Raw genomic sequence first — 17,701 nt, forward strand, 5'->3', positions numbered from 1 at the left:
TAGGTAAGGTGTTGTTTTATTCCCCCTCTGGCTTCTTTCAAGACTACTTCTTTATATTTGACATTTTCTAGTTTGAAAATGATATTCCTCGGTGTAGTTTGGGTTTTGTTTTTGATGTTGTTATTTTGTATTTATCCTGCTTGGTGTTCTTTGAGCTTTGTGGATCTATGGTTTGGTTTCTGACATTAATTTGTAAAAATTTTCTATTAATATTGCTTTACATATTTCTTCTTTCTCCTTTTCTTTTCCTTTGGTATTCCAATTATGCCTGTGTTAACTTTGGAGTTGTCATACAACTTTGAAATTTTATTGTGTTTTTTCATTCTTTTTTCTCTTTGCTGTTCATTTTTAGAGATTTTTATTAAAATATACTCAAAGTCAGAGATTCTTTTCTTTTCTCAGCCATGACCAGTCTATTAACAAGCTCATCAAAGGCATTCTTTAGTCTGTTACAGTGTTTTTAAAATATCTTTATTACTTCTTTTTAGCTCTTTCTTAGAACTGCATCTCTCTGCCTACATTATCCATATCTTCCTGTATGCAGCCTACCTTATTCATTAGCTCCCTTAGTATCTTAATTATAATTGCTTTAAAAATTTTGATGTGATAATTCCAACATAACTGTCATATCTGAGTCCAATTCTGCTGCTTGCTTTGTCTCTTCAAATTGTGTTGTCTGAATTTTAGTGTGGCTTATAATGCTCTTAACAGTCAAACATGGTATGCTACTTGGTAAAAGGAACTAGTGTCAGTAGGCCTTTAGTAATGGGCTGGTAAGGTGTCAGTGAAGGAGACATTTTCTGTAATCTTATGATTAGGTCCTAGTCTTTTAGTGAGCATGTTCCCCTGGACTGTGAACTTCACAAGTGGTTGTCAGTCCCCCACTCCTCACCCCTTTAGGTGGAACTGGATGGCTAGAGCTGGAGTTGGATATTTTCATTTCCCAGGTCAGTTAGGCTCTGATAAAATCCCAGAAGATTAGGTCCCAGTTAAATACTTGCTTTTTTCAAGCAGATTTTGTTAAGAAGGACAGAATGTATGGTGGTTTTTAAATGGTTCCATTGCCCCTGCCTCTGCTGGAAGCACAAGAGGTTTTTTCTCTGGTATTCACTGTGAGAATCTTATAGAGCCTCAGGTGATCAAAATCACAAAAGTGTGGGGGCCTTTTAATGACACGGTCCCCTTAGAGTTCTTATCTCTCAGACTTGTCCACACTGAGCCTCCAGCAATTCATCAGTTACAATAGTCCAAGTTTCTCCTGGCACTGGTTCCCAGAGAGGTTTCTATTAGCAGGTTCTGAAGTAAGCTGTGATTCTCTGTATTCTCCTGTCAGTTTCTTCAGTCTGGGGTTTGCCCTGTTACCTCATTTCTCTGTGGATCTAAAAACAGTTGCTGATTTTTCACTTTGCTTAGCTTTTTACTTATTGTTAGAATAGAGTGGTGACTCGTAAGCTTCTTACAAGCCAGACTGGAAATCAAAAGTCTCAAGAATATTTTTTAAGAGGAAAAACATAGTAAATCGTTTGTTATGAGCAGAGCACACTAGAAGCATTTAGATGCACAATGGCTACTCAAGATCCTTGTGTATTGTGGTTTTACATTTTGAATTTAAATGTAAACTCAGAATTCATCATCAGAGGACTAATAATCATCTTCATCCCTTACTTCTCTAAGCCAAAGTTTCTTCAATGGAGAGCAACTGTGCAGTAGTAGAAGGCAGCTACTGTGATGTCATTAAGATGTTTTTTATACCAGTGCCCCTTTCTTCTGAGAAAATTGGAGACCCACTTCTCTGACAATAACTAGATGAAATGTTCTGTCCTAAAGAACTGTCTCCCCTCCTGGAAAACAGAGGAGAAAAGAGGGAGAAAGACAGGAAGGGAGAAGGGCCTCAAGTGAAATACACTAGCGTAGTCACTGCCGTTTATCCTCCACTGCATAAAATCCTCTTGGCACAGCGCACCTTGCATGCACAGCTGCATGTATTTCTGGTTCAGCTTGCACTGGCAGCTGTTTACTTCCTGCATCTTGCTGATCTCCTAGATCATCTTCTTGGGCTCCAGGAGAAGCTCAAGATCTTTATACTCCCTGTATGTACAAAACTCAACTCTAGAAATTCCTTCTTTCTTTCTGTGGACTCTGGTCAATGAACTTTTTATTTCAATTACTTTTTTTCCTGGGTCCAGCACATCCTGAGTAGGAAAAAAGTAATTGAAAGACCTTGGCTATGGTCTTGAGAAACTGGTAGGTGCCAATATGGGTCTCTTCTTTGGCAGAGCTAGCTGGCAAAGAGGCTTTGCAGCATATTGGCCTTACTCCTGGCTTAGAGTTAAGCTGTCCCAGGATTAGCTTAAGATTGAGAAAAGTGGGTGAGAAATTTGGTCCAAATCACCTCAAAAGAAAGTCACTTCCAAAGTCCACCTGACAAACCAATCTTTATTCAACAGCTTCAGAGTTCACACAAATGTGCTACATTGTCTAAAATATATCAATAAAAAAATCAAATGTGCTCTAATCCTGATAGTTTAAAAAATTATGTAATGAAGTTCACAATTGGAAAAAATGTTTACTTCAAGAATTCAACAGGCATACCGGTCTGTTAAAATAAATATGTTAAATTCTTATTGTCAAATGCAGGGTCTATAATATGTGCTGTACCTGTTCAAAGGCTAGCAAAACTACATTATTTATTAATCTTAAGTTGAACTCTAGTGACTACATAGATTTCACTAGAATTTTTAGGAGCTATTTTGATATGAGCACAGAATGAGGCAGTAGAGTTGACAAGAAAATATATTGCACTGGGAATTAGGAGATAAAAGTTACAGCATATTTTCTACTACTAACTGGGTACTTAACATTAGGAAAGTCAATGATTCTATGCCTCTGCATCCTTCTCTAAAATGAGATTAAAATACTTGTCTTAGTTCACAAATTTGTGAACTTTCTAAACTGAGATTTCTCTAACGATACCAATAACATTTTTCTTCCAAGCATACCATTGCTTTAACAGGCTGTTTTCAAGAAATACAAGGGTTTTATAACTTACTTTTTATTATCCTTTCCTTCCTTTCAAAAACTATAGACATACACATTTAATTTCAAACTCAAACAATCGTATCTAAAGTTCTACATGATGTGTTTTCAATACATGATGTGTTTGGTGGCTATAAACATTGAGGGAGCTGTGGCCTTCTACAATGGGCTAAGGTCATTCTTTCCAGGCATAGCCACATCCAAGAGGATTTCACCACTCTCTCCACACACAGACTGAAATACAGTGTTGTGGTGCTTACAGCAACATTAGAGACACCCGTTGTCCTCATTTCAAAGTTCAGCCAACTCCTGTACTCTGTATAGAAGTCCACAAAAAGTATGGGACTTCACTCAACTTTTGAAAGTACTCTTGTATACATGTTACTCTCTTCCCCTTTTTCTCATAATCAACATATTAATTCTCTTTCTCTTTCTCTCTCTCCACCTCTCCCCACTCCCTCATTTATTTATCTACTTCTCTACTTTTTTAACAGTTGTCAGGAAACAGTTGGCTTTTCTACAGTTGTCTCAGAAGTGGTCCTCAAGGACACTATGGGAGATGATTGTATCTGAATATTGTAGTATCTCTTCACAACTTGATATGGTTTGGATTTGTGTCCCCACCCAAATCTCATGTTGAATTGCAATCCCCAGTATTGGAGGTAGGGCCTGGTAGGAGGTAATTGGATTATAGGGGTGGAGTTCTCATGAATGATTTAGCACCATCCCACCTTGGTACTATATGGTGAGTGAGTTCTCACAAGACCTGGTTATTTAAAAGCGTGTAGCAGCTCCCCTCTCTATTTCTTGCTCCTGCTTCCTGCATAGGCGATGGCTCACTCCCACTTCACCTTCCACCATGACTCTAAGTTCCCGGAGGCCTCCGCAGAAGCTGACGCCACCATGCTTCAGGTACAGCCTGCAGAACCACGAGCCAATTAAACCTCTTTTCTTTATAAATCACCTAGTGTTAGGTATTTCTTCATAGCATTGTGAGAATGGACTAAATACACAACTTACTCTGAACTTAAAGTCCCTCAAAGCTTTCTCTCAGATTTTGTTTATGCACCGTCATGTGGGATAATGAATCCTATAAGTTTATAACTTGCCATGTAACATGGTACTGTATTTGCTTTCATCCAGCTTAAAACCACAGGAGGAGATAAGCTTTGCTGGAAGTAGACACAGATACTATCAGAGTATAGCTAGGCTGTGATTCAGGGAAGCTGAATTAGAAGCTGAGCTGGCATAGAATGCAAATTTAAAGGAGGACATTTAAATGTTCATATGCCAAGACTGGCTAATTTGGTAGGGGGCTGGCACCTGCTTTTACAACAAATCCAGGGTTCATTGCATAAGAAAATTTCAGAGTTTTCCTTCATATCTTTCAAAAAATCAGACACAAAGGATAAATTGAGTCTCTTTTTTCTTTCTTAATTCTAACTGCCCATTTTACAAACATGATCATCAAAGAGACATACTGAGGTTTAGTATCAGATTTCACATTTTGATATATGTAAGGAAAGTTCTCATCATCTTTACACAATCTCTTGAACGCGTATTTATTTAAGATGGCAGTAGCCCTATGCATTGTGAGCACCTTTCTCTTTCTTATGAATGTATTTGTTTAGTCATTTAAACAATATTTTAATTGCTTTTTTATTGTTGCTTTGCTATAAGTTTCGTTTAATAACAACTGTGTTTACTAAATATTCAATAATATCTTCAAACTGTATGTAAGCTTGCTACTGGATTTTTTTCTAATACCTACTTTTTATGCTTCCAAAATCAAATTACTATACATGAGTTTGAGTTTTATCCCTATTTTAAATAAAAGAGAATATCATCATTTTTTAAAAGGTGGGTATACAGGATGAACAAATACATTATTCATGAGGTAAAGATGATATAGAACATAGGCTTTTCTTTGCCTTAACAAAAGAAGAAATATACAAAATTCGCATTAATTAGTGTTCCTCAAGAACACTACTGTTTCTGAAGAATATTACACTAGTAAAATCTTTAAGAATAAAAGATTCACCACCCAAGTAAGTTTTGGAAATATACGTCTATCTTTGTTTTAGAGTTTCTCAATGTATATGGGCATATTCATGCCTCTAAGATCTGCCATTCAAAAACATGCTTTGCTTTTCCTTCCATTTCTCTAATATAGTTCATATGATATGCCTTGTTTAAAATTAGCATTTCATGGAATACTCTTTGGGAAATGGTAAACTAGTATAATTATACCTAACAGCAAGCAAAACTTGAAAATACATTTTTCTCAGCTGCAGTTAGACTGTATATTGTAGAGCCAGTTGTTTGTATGCATAATTTACCCACTGATTTAGAAACAAGGTTATAGCAGTGGAAGTTTCATCAGAAAGATGACTCATCATAAGTCTTGAAACTCCTTCCCACAAGTTGTATCAGTTTCATTTAGCCCACATTTGAATATAAGTAATATAAACTAACAGTGGCTTAAAACCTTTTAAAAGGACATCTGCCATTGAGTTAACAAGAAGTTTAGCGGTAGGAAGTCCTAGAGATGGTTTAGTAGCTCAATAATATGTTTACGATTCTATCTTCCTAAACTTTCATCCTCAGTGTGTCAGAAACACTTTCTCCTAGTGTACGTAAGACAGCGGATCCAGGCATTGTAGCCCCATATGACAAAATTATAGCAGAAAGAAAAGGAAGGAGCAAGAAGAGTTCCCCCGTGCTGCACTCTTTTCAGAGCAGAAAATTTTGATCAGAGACTCCCAGGAGTTTTTCAGAGATAGCAAAATGGATTAGGACTGCAATGATGTACTTCTCATCCAAAACATTTCTCCTTTTGGCTTAAATGCATTGCTGCCTGAACAAACTAGCAGCTGTCTTAGAAAGGCATGAAATAGAATGTCTTTGGGGGAGGAAATCAAGAGTGTCTGCCACATTCCTTCTTAAAAATTGTACATGTTCCAAATACTTATCTGTGGATACAAAGTTGCAATGCCAAGAAACCAAAGTTTGTGTTTTTGCCTCTACCTATATTTTCAGAACTTTTCACATGTTACAAATGTTTCTGGTAATGCTCATAGGAGTCACAATTAGCCTGCCAGTTAGAGACGATATCTGGCATTCATATGTTCTTCCACTTTTGCCCATGTTCCCTTGGGGCACAAAATATCTGATGTCCACAAATCTACTTGATCAGTTCTGGTCATTCCCATTTCTGAGTGTGACATCATGAGCACACCAATGTCTGTGCCAAGGCTAAAGTCTCACAATACCATTAACAAACCCAGTCACAAATATGCTAAGGCATTGAGGGTTCTGCAAAGGTCAGGGAAAATGACCCCCCTCATTCTGAACCCCTTTGTGTCCCTGAGAAACAAGAGAGTCACTCAATAAAGCAATGAAACAGAAATGACATAGGTTATGAATTTACCATTCAAGCATATTAAAATAGCTGTTGTGACTATGTTCAACTATATAAAGGGAAGCATGTACCTAAAGTGGATCAAAAGAAAAGATATAAAAGATACAATTCCTAGAGATGAAAAATACAGAAAAATACAATATTGAAATAAAAATTTATTAGGTGGAAATACCAGTGGATTGGACATTTCAGAAAAAAAAAAAACAGTGAACTTGAAAACTTAATAATAGGATCTATCCAAAGTGAAGCATAGAGGGAGGAAAAAAATGCTGAGCATCATGATTAGCAGAACAAGGTGACTTGGTCTAACATATGCCAAATTGGAGTCAACAAGGGAGAGATAATTGAAGAAGTAAAGGTGAAAAATCATCCAAATTTAATGAAAACTATAAAACCACAAATCCAAGAATCTCTACAAATCCCGTGGAAGATAAACATAAAATGCATGCACTCACACATGGGTGTAGACAAACAAGCAGCATAATAAAATTTCTTGAAACGATTGATAAAGGCACGCTCTTGAAAGCAGTCAGAAAAGAGACACCTTATAAACAAAAGATCAAAGATAGAAATAACTGCGGACTTCTTTCCATAAATATGCAAGCCAAAATAGTATCACCAGTAGACCTGCACTACAACAAATGTTAAAGGAAGCTCTCCTGAGAGAAAGAAAATGATAAGATGGAAATTTGAATCTATGCAACAGAATGAAGAGTTCCAGAAGTAGCAAATAGAAGGGTAAATACTGTTTTCTCATTTTTAAGTTATTTAAAATAATATTGACCATATAAGCAAAAATAATAAAAATGTACTGTGGGATTTTAGAACAGGTAGAAGCAAAATGTATGTCAATAGCATGTAGGATGAGCAGGGAAAAGGAAGTATACTTATTATATTGTAAATGGCATATTATTTTAATATAGACTATATTAAATTAAAAAACATATGCTACAAACCCTAGAGGTACTGCTACAAAAATAAAATGCATAAGTATAGCTAATAATCCAATAATGATGATAAAAAGGAATACTAAAATATACTCATCACATCAGAAGGCACACGTAAGGGGAAAAAGAAAGAAAGACCAGATGAAATAAAAAAATAGGAAGATGATAGCTATACACCTAACCATATTAAAAATTACTTTAAATTTAAGTGGTCCATCCCTGGTTGGTAAGCTTCAACCTATGGGACAAATCTAGCCTGCCAAGTGTTTTTGTAAATAATGTTTTATTGGAACACAGCCATCCTTGTTTGTTTACCCATTGCCTATGACTGCTTTCACTCTACAATGTTAAAGCTGAGTAGATTCAAGGAGAGACCACATGGCCTGCAAGGCTTAAGCTGTTTACTACCTGGCTCTTTGCAGAAAAGGTTTGCTGACTCCTGGTCTAAACACTCCAAGTAAAAACAGAAATTACCAGACTGGATTAAAAGAAAGATCCAATGACTTCCTACAAGAAATATATTCTGGATATAAAGATACAGATAAGATAAAGTCAAAGGATGAAAAAAATATTACTACGCAAACTTTTCAAAAAAGAATGCTGAGGTGTCTGTATTAATGTCAGATAGTATACTCCAGAAGAAGGACTTTATCAGGGATAAAAAAGTGGCATTTATAATGAAAATAGGTCAATTCATCAAGAAGACATAACATTCCTAAATGTGTGTGCATACTGTAAGAGAGCTAAAAAATGCAGGAAGCAAAAAACTGACAGAATTAAAAGGAAACACAAATCCACAATTACAGGAGATTTCTACACTCCTGTCTCAGGAACTGAGAGAACAAGTAGATACAAGATTATTAAGAATGGAGAAAGTATGAGCAATACTATTAACCGACATGGCTTTATTTATAGAACTCTCAATCTGATGACAGCAGAATACCCATTATTTCCAAGGGCAAATGATGTATTTCCAAGGCAGACCATTTTCTGCTTCATAAAATGTCTCATTAAATTTAAAAGAATTGATAGAGTTTGTTTTCTGACAACAAAATTAAATTAGAAATCAGTAACAAAAGGACATCTAAAACATATCCAAATATGTGAAAATCAAATATCACAGTTTTAAATAACCATCGGTTATGGTTGGTATGTGTCCCTCAAATATCATGTATTAGAAACTTAATGCCCAATGTGGCAGCATTGGAAGGTGGGGACTTTAAGAGGTGACTGGATGATGAAGGCTCTGCTCTCATGAATGGATTAATCTATTCATGGACTAATGAATTAACAAGTTAATGAATTAATGGGCTACCATTGGAGTACTGGTGGCTTCATAGGGAGAAAAATAAGAACCTGAGCAAGCACGTTAGCACTCTCAGCCCTCTTTCCATGTGATACCCTGTGCCACCTCGGGTCTGTGCAGAGGTCCTGCCAGAAAGAATGCCCTCACCAGATGTGCCCCTCAACCTTGGGCTTGCCAGCCTGCACTACGAGAAATAAATTCTTTTTCTTTATAAATTTCCCAGTTTCACATATTCTGTTATAAGCAACAGGAAACTGACTAAGGCACCATCTGTCAAAGAAGGAATCACAAGAGGAATTAGAAAATATTTTGAGCTTCATGAAAATAAAAAAGCAGTATATCAAAATTTTTAAATTTCACTAAAATGATGCTTACAGTAAAATTGATTGTCTTATTTCTTAAAATAAGAAAGATCTAAAGAAATTCAATTCAATAATATCTACCTTAAGCAGCTAGAAGAAAAGAGCAAATTAAATCCAAAGTAAGTCAGAGAGTAAAGCAATAAATGCAAGAGCTGAAAGTAATTAAAGAGAAGATGAGGGAAAATGAAGAAAATTTATATAACTAATATCTATCTGATTTTTGAAATTCTACAAAAAGCTACTTGAACTAGTAATAACAAGTGCATTTATTAGCAAGGTCCAAGGATAAAAGTCAATATACAAAAGATCAACAGTATTTTGATAAACTAGCAAAGAACAAATGGAAAACGATGTCTAAAACATGGCATTTATAATGGCATCCACAAACATGATTTATAGATAAATTTTGTTAAACAATGTGCACAAACCTATACAATGAAAATTATAAAACATTTCTGAGAAAAATAAAATGGAGAGATAAGTAAATGAAGAGATATATCATGCTTAGGGAAGGAAAGACTAAATATTTTTAAAATGTCAATTCTCCTTAAAATGACCAATATATTTATTATAATCCCAATCAAAATTCCATTGGATAAGCTTCCATTGGACAGTGCTATTCTAGCAGAAAACAAAGTAAATAATATTTACAATCTCTGGATAGGTAAAGATTTCTTAAATAGAACATAAAAAAGTACAAATTATAAAAGAAAAAATTGATAAAATTGTACTTTATAAAAATCTCATAACTTCTATGATGGACTACATTAAGAAAATAAAAATGCAAGCCACAGACATGAAAAATTATTTGCAATATGTAACAAAGGACTTGTATTCAGAAAATACAGTTGCTGACAAAGTTTAGAATATACTTACAATATATCCCAATAACTCCACTTAAGAAGAATAAAAACATATTTCCACACAAAGACTTGTAAATGAATGTTCATAACAGTGTTATTCAGAGTAGCCCCACACTGGACATAACCCAGTTGTCCATAAACAGGTGAATAAATAATCAGAAATACAGTCATACAAAGGAAGACTACGAAGTAACAAAACAGGAATAAACTATTGATACCACATCATAGATGAATCTCAAAAACATTATAATGAATGAAGGATGCCAAGAAACAAAAGATTGCATAAAGGGTGATTCCATTTTTATGTAACTCTAGAAAAGAAAATTATCATCTATGTGACAGAAAGCAGAGCAGGGATTGCCTGGACCTGGAGGAGGGGTAAATTACCTGGAGAAAGGCACAAGGAAACTTTTAAAGGGTGATGGAAATGTTCTAGATCTTAATTGTGGTGATGGTTTCATGAGCGCATATGTTTGTCAAATCCCATCAAAATACAGACTTAAAAATGGATGCATTTTATTGTATGTAAATTTTATATCCCAATAAAATTTATTTTTAAGTTACCTAATTATATGTATTACATATACACAGTAAACAAAATTAAGTTTCAGTTTCTATATGAAGCTTTTTATAAGCAAAAACAATGAAAGGAGAAAAAAGAGAAAGGCAAGACGCAGAAAAAATAGAATATAGGTCAATTTCAGGTTCTTTCAAAATTGTAAAATGAGGAGGTGGAATAGTTATTTGATATATTTGGATTTGTCTATTTATTTTTATTTGAAGTGTTTTTTTGTGTAATCAAAACTACAAAACCATTGCAATTATTTTTGTCCTCAGAATTTTCTTTCCTCTGAGTAACATTATGTACAAATTTCATTACATAGGCATTTAGACAGATTTTCATATAAATACATATTTGGGAAAGAATGTTTCTTTGCCAATTTCCAATGTAGAAATTAGATAAATACTAGGCATAAAAAGTTATGTGGTTGAATGCTTTTCTTTAATTTCCAAAAGACCAGAATCTCTAATATTCAACAAACTCTTTTAATTTTATTAGCAGTTACTCTTGTGGAATACAGAATTTGGTGCCAGAAAATCACATTATTCCACTGACAATTAGATAACATGGCCATGTCTTTAGAGCACCAATATTAAATTACTGGAACATAAAAAAAAAAAAAAGAAAAACTGTGAATTATAATTTTCCTTAGCAACATATGTATTTTTTTTTCCTGTTTTCCACTTCACCACTTTTTCCCCAAACTGACTAATTTTCTATCTAATGTTCAGTGTTTTTAGGGCATTAAATTAGTCAAGTGCTTAAAATTTAAAGCCTTATTTTCCCATTTCCTATAAAGCAATATAGGGTTTTGCAATGTTAACAAAAGGGACACCACATTGCTTATTGTTTTGCACAAATTTTAAAATGGAAAAAAGTTTGAACACATCATTTTTATATAGATGTAGTAAGTTTTACTGAAATAATACAAATCATTTTTTTTTCCAAAATCACAGAAGAAAGCAAATACTTTTATTTTTCTCTATGGAGTTATTTAATGAGTTAATGAGTGACTACATGAAATAAGAGTAGTAACTTACAAAGTGTACCCCAAAATGTCCTAAAAATTCGCAGTTAGCTGCAATTCTCAGCAACAGTGAGGACTGATTCTAAACAATCCTAATCAAGTTGAATAGATTTATTCAGGAAAAAAGTTATCACATATTTCAGGAAGCAGAGGAACAGAGCAACAAGTTGTGGCCCTGCCAACAGTGACCACAGAAGCCACAGCTAGATGGCAGGCAGCCTGTTCAGTCACTGTATAAAGAAAGCAGTGGGCTGGGCACAGTGGCTCACGCCTGTAATCCCAGAACTTTGGAAGCCTGAGGCAAGTGGATCCCCTGAGGTCAGGAGTTTGAGACCAGCCCAGCCAGCATGGTGAAAACTCGTCTCTACTAAAAATACAAAAAAAAAAAATTTTTTTGTATTTTTACAAATACACCAGGTGTGGTGGTGCACACCTGCAATTCCAGCTACTCGGGAGGCTGGGGCAGGAGAATCACTTGAACCTGCGAAGCGGGGGTTGCGTTCCAAGATCACACCACTGCACTCCAGCCTGGGAAACAAGAGTGAAACTCCATCTCAAAAAAAAAAAGCAGTTCCCTGGCTAATCTAGAATAATAGTGGTGCCACCAACAGTGACAACAGTATTTAAGTAGCAAGGGTGAAAATATCAAATTCTGCTTTACACATTCACAGTTAACTGATGGTAGGACATTCTGTGAAGAGACTGCATTAATTCTGTTATATGGAGGACTAGAGAGACGTTTAGGATCGAAGAGATGAGACCTGATAATTGTCTGTGTGGCTCAAATTTGTTTCAATATGTATACAATTAGCCACAAAGGACAATATAGAGGCTAATGAAAAACCGCTGTCTCCACTGGTAATCATATAACAACAGCCTACTGTGTGTTGAACGCTTGTTATGTATTTTTAATTATCACATTTGAAAACAATCCTGAGATATTATTGCTATTCCCTTTCAAAGATGAGGCTTATCACCACTAATTTGGTTTATCATAATGATTCCCTTTCAAATACTGAGGCTTATCGCAACAAATTTCAAGGCCGCACAGGTAGGAAATTTAGAAGGTCTGTCCCAAACCTGGGATATTAAAGAACTTCTGGTTCCCATTTTGTGTTCTTCACATTACTGGGGGAACCTAATAAAATAAGCCGATCATCAGAAAGTTGTAATAATAATAGCTAACAATTATTAGGTACTTATTATGTTCCAGCTACTCGTCTAAGAATTTTACTCTATTAATTCACCCAAATCCTAGCACTACAGGCCCCATTATAATTCTCCTTTATATGATCTTTATACTAACAAATATGGTTCAAAAAGAATTTCAAATCAACCTTGGCAAAAGGTGTACTTCAAAACATATTTTTAAACACTGCATGAGGCTCGCCCTTAACAAGCTCACTGTCTCATAGGGACAACTGCAATTACAAAGAACAATTGCAATATAGGATTAAAAACAAAAAGATGTTATCATGGGGCATTATATAGGATATTAGTAAGAACACTTGGGAGAGGTCCAAAAAAGGACCCGGAATAGTCACTCGGAATGAAACCTGCAAATAACATTCCAAAGGGTAGAAAAAATTCAGTGCAGTGAAAAATTCTGCCCAACACAGTGATGGAATAATTAATTGGCCTCCAATTGCCAACTGAGTATTGTATTGCAACAGGAACTGTAGAGAGAACACACTTTAGTTATAGTAAAACTGAAAACAGGAGCTTCGGAGCCTGGCAGATCTGAGTTTGCATTCTAGATTTATCACTGCTTATTAGTGTGAAGCTCAGTGTTTTCCTTTATGAAATGAAAACGTTATCTACTCTAAGGAAGCTGTGAAGACTCAGGGTGGAATGTTTTTGAAATCACTGAATCAATAGTAGCTGCTGTGAGTGTCTCTGTTGTGGCTTCCTAATGTAGCTGTTTTCCTTTGGAGAGCTCAGCACTCATTTCTTTCCTCCAGGCTCTTAGGATTCTTAAAACCTGCAAGGGTCCATTAACATTTCATGGGGACAGGCAATAACATTCATCTCTTTTACTCTCTGGGTGTTATTGGAGATCATGATCATTTCCTATGTGAGCTTATGCCTCTAAAATTTTACTAGTGTGCCTTAAAATAAACAACAGAATCATGGGATGGTGTGGGATAAAACTAATCAGCACCAGCTCTCTTTTTCCCACGTGGGTGCCACTCATTCCTATAATGAGATCTTCCCCACTTCCCAAGTCTGCACAAGGTGTGAGAGAGTCCTTGTCAGTTAAATGAAAGCCAGAATAGCTGCTGTCACTTAAATTTAGAGAAGCTGAAAAGTAGGTTGTCTTAAGTGAAATTAAATATGTTATTATCAAAAGAACCCCTCAGCACCATTCTAGGATTACAGGCATCCTGATAACCCTCCTTCAGGTAAATGAGAAATGATTTTAGATGTTTCTAAACTTTAAAAGAAAAATTTTAGAAAATGTTTGCTTGGTTCTTAACATTCTTTTTATCCACAGCGACCACCATCTTTAACCAAATAGTTTCTGTTTCTTCCACATTACTCTTTGGTAGAAACAAAACATTAATTAACCTTAAAACTTTGCATCTAAAAATGAAAAGTTAACTCGCAAGATCTGTGGTAAAAGCCATCTTCAGCCATTACAGCCTGCTCCTTACTCTCCACTGTGCTCTCAATTTTTTTTTAACTAGGCCCTTTGTTTCCCTGGACTCATAATTACAGAAATAAAACATGGGGAAATATGACTCTATGTCAGTCTTTCATTATGTAAGCATAAGGAAATTCATCTTTGAATACATGTAAGTTCATGGCTGTCATGAAAACCTACTCCCCATGGTTTTCTCCATGAAAACCATACAAGCACCAATCACTACTCTTCTATGTTCCCACTCATTCCTTTCTAAATGCTATCTGAAGTCTATTTATTGACTAGGGTTAAGCCTCTCCAAGTTAACCTTGAGGATGTTCTCTTTCCAGTGAGCCACTTCATACCAAACAAGCTTCCCCCTCTCCTTTTTGCCCCTCAATTGTGAAAGAAACAATCCTTTTCCTTTTTCAAAGCACTGAGCAATCCTCAAAGCTCAATTGTCCAGTGAATTCTTTCTAATACAAAAGAAATTAAGACAATACATTTCTGACAGCATTTCTGTAATTATATCTAATACTTCTGATTTTCTTAGTTTCTATCACTCCTTGACTTCTCATTTAGGATGAGTTATTAAATGTATTTCTTCATCTCTGGATCTAGAAATATTTTTGTTTTAGCTATTGCCAGACAAAGACATTTCCAGTAAGAGCCTTATAGAGTGACCACAAATGACTGACAAATGAGTTGGACACTATTGCACAAGTTTCTCCCCTTTTTAATAATCCTTAAGTTGAGCTCAGAGCTTTTTTAAGAATTTTTTTAATCACTAAATTCACCATGAGGAGAGGCAGGTGAAAACCACTTAAATTAAACCAGGGATACAAGGGGCTTACATCACTTCGTTTTCAGTTCTCATAGGAGAAGACAGTATGAAAGAAGTTGACCCTATCTTTGGAGACAAGACTTAGATTTGAATCCTTGCTGTTCTCTTTAATTCCTATGTAACCAGGAAAAATCTGCACCTGAGGTTCTTTAATATCTAAAATGAATAAAATGTACATACTTTATACAGTCAATTCCAAGATAAATAAAAGCATTATTAAAGTCACAAATTCAAGTTTGTTGCTCCAAAATCCCTGGGAGCGGTCACAGATGGAAAAATCAGTTTCAAACAGATTTTCCTCTAAAGTCAACCCACACACACAGATCCTCATTTACTCCTCTACTCCACAACTCCTTTAATCTCACTGCTTCATCCTTAAGGCAAGGAAAATCACATCTAAGTTAGATTTTGCATTCTTCCAAGCAACCAGTAAACAATTGCTAGGATATGGCTCTAACAGCTTCTACTTACCGATTCTGGGTGAAGGGCTCTGGTGTTTCTTCCTAGAATTTAGACGAACTGCACATGATCTGGGGAGACTAAAGTGTATCCTTTTATCTTAAACAGCTAATTGGATTAACAGAGAATTTCCATCCAAAATGACACCCATTACATATACTTTCATTTCCTCATAAAATATAGTTCATTTTACTGTAGTGTCACTTCATAAAAACAAAGCTCATTCATCACATTCTGACACCTGTGGTTGTGACACATGCCACTGCACTTTAACAATTAGATGTTCCAAAAGGATCCCAGCACCAGCAAGATAATATTCTCCTGAATCCTTAAGCATCAGAGAGAAACAGATAAATTTCACTGTTGTAATCAGTAAAACCTTGTTGTGAATAAGACTTGCAGGTGGAGACTTCTGGTCACTATCAGAGGTAGAGAAAAAAACAGACTGGAGCATTTTGTCCCAGCTGAAGTTGAAAGGAATATTTCCGCATTCACATATCAGACCACAGTCGTCACTCTGACCCTGCCAACATTTCAAGAGAGGCCCCTAAGATGAGGCCTTTATCCCTGCAAACAAGCTTATTCTATTTCCGACAACATCCAAAGCCTAAAACATTTTGTTCAGGCATTTATTTCACACTATTTAATGGTAAGCCTCCAACTTCCTCAAGTCACTGAGGGGGCTGTGTATACATTCTGGAAGTTCACCATGATTATAGTAGAACTAATAAATTGATGGTCTTTGTTTTTTTTCTAAACCCTCTGCTTCTGTCTCATACTCTTATTTTCACCATCATCCTCAGTGCCACTGAAATGACTTTTAATTAGCTTCTCCCCTTGCATTCTTGCTTGGTTTCATCAGCAGTAGTCACCCCCTGACATGCAGTTTCGATTATCAAAGTTTCAGTTGCCCACCACCAACCTTGGATGGAAAATTTTACATGCAATAAAATATTATGTGTGTGTGTGTTTGTAAGACAGAGACCACAGTCACATAACTTTTATTAGAGTATATTGTTATAAGTGTTCTATTTTATTATAGGCTATTGTTGTTAATCTCTTACTGTGACTAATTTATAAATTGAATTTTATCATAGGTATGTACTTACAGGAAAACAACAGTGTATATAGGATTTAGTGCTGTCTGTGGTTTCAGGCACCCACCGGGGGTCTTGAAACATAACCCACTCAAATAACGGGGGACTACTGTATTTTTTCTGCGACCAGAGTGATCTATTTCAAATGCAAATCTCTTCATGCTACTTCCTCCTTAAAATTTTGCAAGATTTTTGAAATCTCTTCCTTCCCTCTTCATCCCTTCTCCTACTCCCAGAATCTCTACCTTATCTTTTACCTCTCTCCACCATCAGTTTCCTGAAATCCCAAAATGTAGAATTACTTTCCCTCCCATTGAGCTATGTTCTCAGGTTCAAAGCCTTTATACAAACTGTTTCCCCACCTGGAAGCCAATCCAATTACACTAGAACCTCTGGGTGGGGCACAAGCAAGGGTATTCTTTAAAGCTCCCTGGGTGCCTCTAACGTACAGCCAGTGTCGGAAAACATAGTAATTTAAACTCTTGCTTTACTAAAAAAAACATTCAGGGAAGTTATCAAGTTTATCCAAGATCACATGTCACGGGATTCTTTTTACCTTTGTTTCCCCAAAATAATGTATCTCATAATTAATGATTCTTTGAATGTCAATCACAGCTATAGATGCTTTCTAAATTTGATTTTTAAATATTATTTTGAAGTAGCAACTGAACGGGGGATGCAATGGAAAAACACTTGCACTCCATGTCAGTAAGCGTGAGCCACTGCGCCCGGCCTAGTTCTTCCCTTCTTCAAAATGATCCTGCAGTCAGCTACTTCAGGTTGTCATTTTTAGTTAAGATATCAATATGGCTGCATAGTATTCCATGGTGTATATGTACCACATTTTCTTCATCCAGTCTATCATTGATGTGCATTTAGGTTGATCCCATGTATTTGTTATTGTGAATAGTGCTGTAATGAACATAATGTGTGCATGCAACTTTATAATAGAATGGTTTATATTTCTTTGGGTATATACCCAGTAACGGGATTGCTAGGTCGAATGGTATTTTTGGTTTTAGGTCTCTGAGAAATCATCATACTGTCTTCCACACTGAACTAATTTACATTCTCACCAACGGTGTATAAGCATTCGTTTTTCTTCACAACCTCACCAGCGAAATCATGTTCTTTGCAGGGATGGATGGAGCTGG

Source organism: Symphalangus syndactylus, chromosome 23, assembly GCF_028878055.3.
Source record: "Symphalangus syndactylus isolate Jambi chromosome 23, NHGRI_mSymSyn1-v2.1_pri, whole genome shotgun sequence".
In the NCBI taxonomy this organism is placed as follows: domain Eukaryota; kingdom Metazoa; phylum Chordata; class Mammalia; order Primates; family Hylobatidae; genus Symphalangus; species Symphalangus syndactylus.